The sequence below is a fragment of the Chenopodium album genome, chromosome 1 (genome assembly GCF_948465745.1).
Source record: "Chenopodium album chromosome 1, dcCheAlbu1.1, whole genome shotgun sequence".
Lineage (NCBI taxonomy): Eukaryota > Viridiplantae > Streptophyta > Magnoliopsida > Caryophyllales > Amaranthaceae > Chenopodium > Chenopodium album.
In genome coordinates, this window is record NC_137834.1 from 10,102,861 (window position 1) to 10,112,425 (window position 9,565).

Here is a 9,565-nt window from a genome sequence, read left to right on the forward strand (position 1 = left end):
TTTGTTCTGTCGGATTATGAACAAGGTGGTTGAGGGGGATTAATTCTTCCAGCAGCGTAGAAATGCAGCTGGAAGGCTTGGGTTATCACCGTTGGAGAAATGCACCGCTGCGATAAGAATGTTGGCATATGGTACCGCTCCAGATGCCGTGGATGAATATCTACGCCTTGGTCAAACAACCGCTAAGAAGGCTTTGCAACATTTTTGTCAAGGGGTTATAACACATTTTGAAGCTAACTACCTAAGAAGTCCCACAGATGAAGATTTAAGGAGAATCTTGCATCAAAATGAAATGCGTGGTTTTCCTGGCATGATAGGTAGCATTGACTGCATGCATTGGGAGTGGAAAAATTGTCCTATGGCTTGGAAAGCACAATACGCAGGCCGAAGTAAGAATGCAACCCTCATTCTGGAAGCTGTTGCAGATCAAGATTTATGGATTTGGCATGCATTCTTTGGAATCCCTGGATCTTGTAATGATCTAAATGTCCTTTACCGGTCTCCGGTATTTGATGATGTTTTGCAAGGTCGGGCTCCTCCAATTAATTTTTCAGTGAACGGCCATGAATACAACTTGGGCTATTACTTAGCAGACGGTATTTACCCAAGATGGGCTACCTTCATTCAAGGTATAACACTTCCTCAACTTCGCAAGGACAAATTATTTGCTGATAAACAAGCTGCAGCTCGAAAGGACGTTGAACGAGCTTTCGGAGTTTTACAAGCAAGGTTTGCCATACTACGACAACCCTCACTTGCGTTTGACGAAGACATTTTGTGTGACATAATGAAAGCTTGTATCATTATGCATAACATGATTGTTGAAGATGAACGACAAAACTACACTCGAGCCGAAGTTTTGAGAAGGTACTACGAAGAAGATCGGCCACAAAGTTCAAGACCAAGTACAAGTGCCACAGTGAACAATAAAGAGCCTTTTGAATTCAATGTTGGCCGACCTCCTAACGTTGATTTTGACACGTATGTTCAGAGAAGAACTTCCCTACGTGATAGAGAAACTCATGTTTCTTTAAAAGCGGATTTAGTAGAGCACATTTGGAAAAAATATGGTTCTAATGATGAATAAACAATTAGAATGTCGTTAAGATTTTTTTAGGTTATGTCGTTGATTAATATGGTTTCTAAAATAAGAAAATGTAGTCGTACGTTAAAAATTAAAACATAATGTATTTGTAAGACTATAATTTTATGTAGTCTTATAATATCTATCTTTCTTATGTTATTTTAAATTTAAAAATAAATGAGTAATTTCCTACGTGGTTGATTGATCGGTTAATTGTTCGTTATAATTTTACTAATTATTATTTACATAATTAGTTTAATATAATTAGATTTAAATTGTTCAAAAATGTAATTTATATTAGTGTAACTTCATTAAACAAAAAATAATAAATATGAATATGGTGATTTGTATAGAGAGAGAAATGTTGGTGGGGTATTGAAAAAAGTAGGAGAGAGAATGGTGAGGAAATTTTTTTGATCATTGGTGGGATAAAAATATGACCACCAAAATGCTCATGAGCAAGAGGAGAGAGAAAGTGGGTAGAGAGAGAATGAGGAAGTGGAAAAATACTCATTGTGGTGAATGCTCTGAGCAAATTGTGAAATGCTCATGAGCATTTTTCATTTTCCTCATTGATGTAGTACCATTTCTACCAAATTTGCTCACCACTTTTGCTCATGAGCAAAAAAGTGCTCACTAATGTGAGTGCTCTAAGCATTGAAAACATGCGTTGGCAAGCGTGATAAAAGGAAATGTGACAACTAAAAAAAACAAAGGAAGTATATTGGATTGTGTATGAGAGGTGGGGGAATAAGTGGGGGTGGATGTCCAAGTGGCGGAAGGGGGGTAGGGATGGTTTTGGAATTGTACCTATTGGAGCAAGGATGGGGACAAATTTTGGACTTGCCACGAGGATGGATGTAATCCCCCGTATTTTTTAAATATTTTATAAATGGAATTTTATTTTATTTATAATATTTATTTGTTATTTTCCGGAATTTAATTTTAAAAGTTTCAAATTATTAATGTGGGTCGAAAATTATTTGAACATATTATTTTATGCACCTTTATTCTACAATTTATGTCCAATCAAACAAGGCTAACCCATGCCCCTTTATTCTACAATTTATGTCCAATTAAACAAGGCTAACCCATTTGTTTACTTAATTGATCCATTATTTTTATGATGCCCAATCTTCCTATTTACCCTACAATTCTATCCTATAAATACCCCATGAATCCCCAAAAATTTCCCACACAAAAAGGTTAGTCTTATTTTCTTTCTCCTTTGTTTTATTAATTTGTGTAATTATAATTATTGATTTATGGGTTTTGATTTAATTATTTAAAATTAATTAAATTAGTATCAAATTGTATTTTGATGAATTTTCAGATTTTATAAATGTCATAATTTTCAGATTTTGTAAATTTTATAACCTAGGGTTTTTAATTATTGAAAATCATGATTTTAGAGTTTTTATGAACAATTGATTTAGGGATTTTATAGTAATGATGTTTTGAAATTTTGGTGATTATAACTAATGATTAGTTTAACTTAATTCCAGATTATTTTGAACATGTAAATTCGTGTTTAAATTTTCAGATTTCCGTTCGTTAATATTAATCCCGTTTTAATCCCGATCAGGTTCTGAACTCATCCGATTTTGACAAAAAGTAGTGTCTTCCATGTAGAAACAACGTTTTAAAAAAGTCTCACTACCTTTGGTAGTTTTCACCACTCTCTAGTGGCCAAATTCAGCCTCTAAATATGATTTTTGTGCAGTTTTTGATTTTAACGAAGTTTATTTTTTATACTTAAAATATTATCCTTGAGTTTGATTAATAAAATTAATTATGTTTAAAGTTAATTAAGCATAAATATATGTTTTTATTGAAGTTTTAAGTGTTGGAAATAGTTTCAATTCTAAATATTACATTTGATGTTTTATAAAGAGGGTTTAATCACCCATTAAAAAGGGAGATTATTAGGGTTTTTTTTAAATAATTTCACATTTCTATTAAACTTTAAACTTGCTGTAATTTCATGTATAAGAGTGTATTTTAAGGTTTTTATGAAGAAAATTTAAAGAACTATATATAAGCCTTTTAATTTTAACTAAGGGGAAGGTTTTAAAGTGTTGTTTGATTTGGATTTTGAAGGTTTTAAAGTAAGTTAGTATTGCTGTAAATTTGATTGATTGGGTATTGATTGAGATGTTATTGTTTGGTTTAGGAGAGGAGTTTATTGAAGGTGATTTCTAGATATTAAAGTGGCATACCAATTCGTTTACTCAAGGTACGTACAAGGATACAAAAACCTTGACTTTATGAGCATGTTTAAAGACTTGGAAAACTTAGAATCATGCTAGGAACTTGTGGATTGGTTGAAATTGTATGGTAGTAATTGTGATTAATGTTTGATGTGACAGTTGGTTTTGATTCAAGTATGAGGATTGTGTATTAATTTAACTTGTAAGTATTATTTATGCATTAACATTGCAAGATGCGCTTAGAGGCAAAGGTATGTGAATATATGGAATGATTTATTTATTACTCATTCATGATTATTGAAATAGGATGAGTAAAGGAAGAATTCAAGTCTTATAAGACAAGGTTAAGGTTTTGGGTTGCCTTATGCACTCAAGGTGTTTATACACCGAGGTAATTAAAGGAATAAATAACTGAACTGCTATTATATTCGTCGCTCCCATTTTACAGGGTAACGCTCCCATTTTGACTTGAATGGACAAATATGCCCTTTATGCAATTTGTGTTATAAAAAGGACTTTGTTCCCCATTTGGACACATTACATGAAAACGGTCCCCTCACATTACGACCTTGCTATCCCGAGTCCACTAAATCGGTCCCCACGACCTTAAAACCAAATCGGTTCCCACGACCACCTTAATTTCTTTTATTTTAAAAAAAATTAATCATAAAATTTTCCGACGGGTCTTGGGTCATGGACGGCGAGTGGAATATTCGTACGCCGGAGAATGTGTCGGAACATTATGTAAGTATTCTGTTTTTTTTTTTTATTTTCTAGAAATAGGGCATCCGCCTAAAATATCCGGATGTCCTAGGTAGATCCGCCTAAAATTTCCGGATCTACCATGGAACATCCGGAAATTTCAAGCGGAAGTAGGGATCCGCCTGAAAAATCTGGATGTTCCATGGTAGATCCGGAAATTTTAGGCGGATCTACCTAGGACATCCGGATATTTTAGGCAGATGTCCCTTATTATTTTTATTTTTTTTTTAAAAAAATGTTAAGTACGTTATTTTATCTTTTTAATGTTACTTAAGTTTTTTTTTTTGTTTTTTTTTTTCCGTGGTCTTGTGATTGTTGTTGTGATTAAGTATTTGATAATTAATGTAATTATTATTGTTTTGTATTAATATGATTGTTAGTAATATGATTATTTTTTGTAACATTATTATTATTATTATTATTATTATTATTATTATTATTATTATTATTATTATTATTATTATTATTATTATTATTATGATTATTATTATTATTATTATTATTATTATTATTATTATTATTATGATTATTATTATTATTATTATTATTATTATTATTATTATTATTATTATTATCATTGTTGTTGTTGTTGTTGTTGTTGTTATTATTAATTAGTAGAAATATAATTTTATAAATATTATTATTATTATTATATTATTTAGTAATTAATGTTATGGTATTATTGTTTTGTATTGTTGTTATAATTGTTTATTATTTTTTGTAATATTATTATTTTTATAATTATTATTAATATTGTTATTGTTTTGTATTTTTTGTTGTTGTTATTATTATTATTATTATTATTATTATTATTATTATTATTATTATTATTATTATTATTGTTATTATTATTATTATTGTTATTATTATTATTATTATTATTATTATTATTATTATTATTATTATTATTATTATTATTATTATTATTATTATTATTATTATTATTATTATTATTATTATTATTATTATTATTATTATTATTATTATTATTATTATTATTATTATTATTATTATTATTATTATTATTATTATTATTATTATTATTATTATTATTATTATTATTATTATTATTATGACATAAACCATGTTTTGTTTAATTTGTATAGGATATGGAGTCTGAGGAAGGCAAGGCGGTGACGGTGTGAATTATAGTGGGAATTTTGTCACGGATACGTTTTTTCCTACATTTGACGATCCAGTTACATGGGCTGATGGTGTTTCCATAAAATTAGGATTTATTTTGGTGAAATCGTCTTATAACAAAACCAGAGATGGTCGGCCGTATCGGTATTTGCGATGTTATCAGTCACGAAGGAGCAAGCCGAGAGATGTGGAGAACGCGATACGGAAGGACACCAAAACCAAAGCTAATGGTTGTCCATTCTACATCAAGATATATTATGAAGTCAGCACTGACAGTTGGAAGATCATTGCGAAAAATGATCACACCGGGACACATAACCACCCAATGATTTTGTACCAAGAGGGTCACCGTAAAGTGAGCGGATTGAGTCCGGGTGCAAAACAGGTTGTGCGGGACATGACAAAGTCCAAGGTTGCACCCCGTAACATCATGTCCACTATTGCCGAGCAATTTCCTGATGATCATCCAAACATCTGACACATTTACAATTGCCGGAATGACTTTAGGATGGAGATGTCCGAAGGAAGAGGAGTTGTTCAGCAATTTCTTCATCTGGCGAGAGAGAGTAAATACATTTACTGGGTCACGAACGATGATCACAACGTTTTGCAACATACATTTATGGTGCACCCGATCATGGTCAACATACTCCCGCCGATCGCCGGTTGGTGGACTGAACACCACGAGGATAGTGTTAATGGATGGGATCAACAATATGAATTTAGAAGGGACATGTGGGATGCATTAGTTAGGTAGTTTGTAATGTAAATTCACTAACTTTGAACATTTGTAAGAAAATTAGAATTATGAAATTAATTTTAAATGTACTTGCTTTTAATCTAACATGATATGCAACAAAACATAAAATATAAAAATAATCAGTGTCCAGTTTATACATTACATTTAAAAAAAAAAAAAATAAGTTCAACAAATAATTAAAACCACTAACACGACTTCTAATCAAAATAATCTAAAGTCCTATTTTTGACTTCCAATCAAATACAAGCTGCTCAGTCATTGTCCGAGTCTCACTCGACATTTCAGGATACTCATCCAGTGCTCTTTGGTGAATCTCCATGGACCGACCCATCCACTGCAAATCAAACAATAACATATTATATACACAAAAATTCATAGAAGTCATTGTTAATATTATAATAAGCATAAATACTTACATAATCAGTGTTAGTCCGCTCATGTAGGTTGCTTGTAACTCCTGCACCTGGAGATACCCGCGGGTGAGAAAACCTGTACAGCCACTGCATGTAACCAGGCGCAACCGAAGGAGCTGCAGCACTAAGCCTGTTGAGGGCACCTAAAACTACACTCTGAGATACCCAGGGACAAACCTCTTCCACATCACATCTGTCATCTCGGTCGGGAAGTCTACCCGATACATCTTCAAGTTTGTCGGCCTCTTAGCCTTCTCTGGCCTGATGATCTCGCGGGGAATGCCTTGCACGAAACCAAGCTGTCGCACGACTCTATCAGGCATGTACGGCTCAATGATGTTACGGTACTGGATGCAGCCAATGAATAAAGTGGGGGGCACTCGTAATGCAGGATCAGCTCCGTACGGTAGCCAGTTCACCTCACGATCAGTAAGCGCATCAATTCTAGTACGAAAAGATAACAGGCGCTCCAGGTTCTTGCTAGGACATCCCGCTCCAACATCCCAAGCAGACGCACGAGGCATTTGAAGGTCCCGGGTCAAGGTACCCTGTTGTGGCCGAAAGCACGGAAAGTACTCGTAAATCCACGCTTGCAGAAGCGTGAGACAACCAGCAATCGAATCAGCACCTTTCTGTGATGCCGTGCCCAGTTGCCGATACAAGTAAGCCAGTGCAGCTGTTCCCCAAGCATACTCGTTAATTGGGACATCCATATAACATAGCTCGTGGAGGAAGGAAGGATGCGTACGGTTACCACTCTTGTCTACAAATAGTGTACCTCCAAGCACTAACCACAAGTATCCATTAAGCTGATCACTAAACTCCCGGTCAACCGCCAATGTCGACTCAAAAATCTTATCAGTCAACACCCCACTACCCTGCCAAATCGTCTTTGTGCCGCAAATCTCAGACAAATCATCGGGAATAATATCTATGGTGATCGAGCACGCGTCCCGTAACACGCCCGTGCTAGGAGTAGTGGTGACCATATTGCCTTCGACACGTAACCCAAGTATGTTGTACACGTCGTGCAACAAGATCATAATCTCCCTAAATGGCATATGAAAGGTGTTCGTATCTGGCTGCCATCTCTCAACAAAAGCAGAAATCAGCGACCAATCAAGTCTTTTAAACATCAGGCCGGGCAAGTGAGACAACCAACTAGCATCAATCACCCCGAGGTCCTCCACTGATTGACGACCTCGCCAAGTAAACAAGTCAGAACATAAATTTGTCCTACTCAAACAGCGCAAAACACTACGCTCCTGCTCGATCCAGATATATCGTGCCACGTGACCACCAAAACTAGGGACAACAGTCCCATCCTCAGGACCACCCGGCATCGGTTCCTGCACTAACCATGCCTCTGTAGAGCTGGTAGTAGGCTGACTCGATCCACTACCAACAAATCTCCCAAACTGACCCCTATATACCGTATGGTAATCCCGAGGGTCCGGTTCTTCATCACGACCATCAGCATGACTAGCCGAGCATTCGTCTTCCTCGTCAGATATGGGTGCTCCACTTGCAGAGTACAAGGGCCGACTACTACCAGAATGTGGGTCTCCCGACCAACCACTAGTAGACCCGTATTGCTGCTCGGGCTGAAGCGGTGCTGAACGAGATGACTGTCTCCTAATAGACGCATTCAGACGTCGTGATATTGCATGTCGAGCACCAGAACCCTCGATCTACATAAAATAAGTACAAAATTCGATTTTAGTAATAATAATAATAATAATAATAATAATAATAATAATAATAATAATAATAATAATAATAATAATAATAATAATAATAATAATAATAATAATAATAATAATAATAACAATAATCAAAACAACAACACCAACAATCATAATCGTAATAACAACAACAAAAAAAATTAAAATTAACAACAACAACAATAACCATAATAACAATAATAATAACAACAAAAAAAAAAATAAAGTTAACAACAACAACAATAACCATAATAACAATAACAACAACAACAACAACAACAACAACAACAACAAAAACAACAACAACAACAACAAATAAAATTAACAACAACAACAATAACCATAATAACAATAATAATAACACTAATATCAACAACAATAATACTAATCATAATTAAAAAAATAATAATAATAATAATAATAGTACTACTAATAACAATAATAATATTATTATTATAACAACAACAACAACAAAAAATAAATTTAACAACTACAATAACCATAATAACAATAATAATAAAAACCCTAATATCAACAATAATAATAATAATACTAATCATATTTTAAAAAATAATAACACTACAAAATATGCTTCAAAAAAAAAAAAGATAACACTTCAAAATGACAAAATCCAAAAAAAATAAATAAATTAAATTAACAATAAAAAATTAAAAAAGCATATTATTCACGGAAAAAAAAAAATTTAAAAACCGGAACTTCCGCCCAAAAATTCCGGATCTACCTGGGAGGATCCGGCTGGAATTTCCGGATCCTCCAAGGAACTTCCGGAAATTTTGGGCGGAAGCTAGAGGTTCCGTTTTAAAAAAAAAAAAAAAATTACCTGCCCGCCACCGCCGCTGCCTCCACCGCCGCCCAAACTCCTCCCTCCGAATGTAAGCCTAATTCGCCTCGAATCACTGACAAAGGAATAATTGCGTCGTCAAACAACTACACCTAAATCAAATACAATTTATAACACTCGACTCAACCTATTACAAATATAGGGCAAGTAGAGGGGTCGAACCACAGGGAGAAATGCATAAACACCGCATTCATTACCTAGAGTCTAAGCTATTTCGGAACAAGAAGTGTGGATAACTAAGAGATTAAACTAAGAACGAAATGGATTAAAATTAATATAACTAAGCACCAAGGGAAATGGGTAGATGTAGATGCCGCTTGATCATGCAATAACAAAGTAGCAAATCAATGGCAAACTAAACATGCATGAATATCGAAGTAAGGCCCAATCTAACCGCCTTCCGGGGTTAATCGGTTTCTCCTAACATAGCCTCTATGTTTCCACACTAGAACCATATATTAGAAGGTGCAATCAAAGAACTATCGATAGTAATGAATCTCAACTAAGTCAACTTCCGTTCCTTGTTAGCAAAGATTCACCTTTAATCAACTAACAATGTGCACTTGCAAGAAGATCAAAGAATATCAAGCATGCAAAGACTTTAATC